Source organism: Hipposideros armiger, unplaced genomic scaffold (assembly GCF_001890085.2).
Source record: "Hipposideros armiger isolate ML-2016 unplaced genomic scaffold, ASM189008v1 scaffold_1268, whole genome shotgun sequence".
In the NCBI taxonomy this organism is placed as follows: domain Eukaryota; kingdom Metazoa; phylum Chordata; class Mammalia; order Chiroptera; family Hipposideridae; genus Hipposideros; species Hipposideros armiger.
In genome coordinates, this window is record NW_017732618.1 from 345,273 (window position 1) to 345,722 (window position 450).

Here is a 450-nt window from a genome sequence, read left to right on the forward strand (position 1 = left end):
TGTTCAGCATCTTAGTTGTAGAGGGCAGTGTCACTGGCCCTCATATGTGGGATCCGAAGCGGGGCCCTCTGGAGTCCCAAGCCAGTTCTTAACCATCGCGCCACTCGGCTGGCCCTCATTTACATTTTAATTCAGTCACCCCTGACTCTTTTTGTCAGAGAAAAATTTTACTTCTCCTTTTAGTTCTAGCAATGAAAGTAGGGGTTTAAAGACATTGCAATTTGAGTGTATTAATGTAAATGAATTCCTCATCGGGTACCAGCCATCTTTGAGAGAGTATGGAAAATACTAGTACATCTTTATTTTCTATGATGATTTGAACGCTACCTATTTTAACAATATCAGGATTATAATAAATGCAATCTCCTTGATTATCCCAGCCCACTGTATAATGTGTGACGTTCTTTAACTGCACTCCTTATCAAGTAAAATAATATTATATAAAGGAAG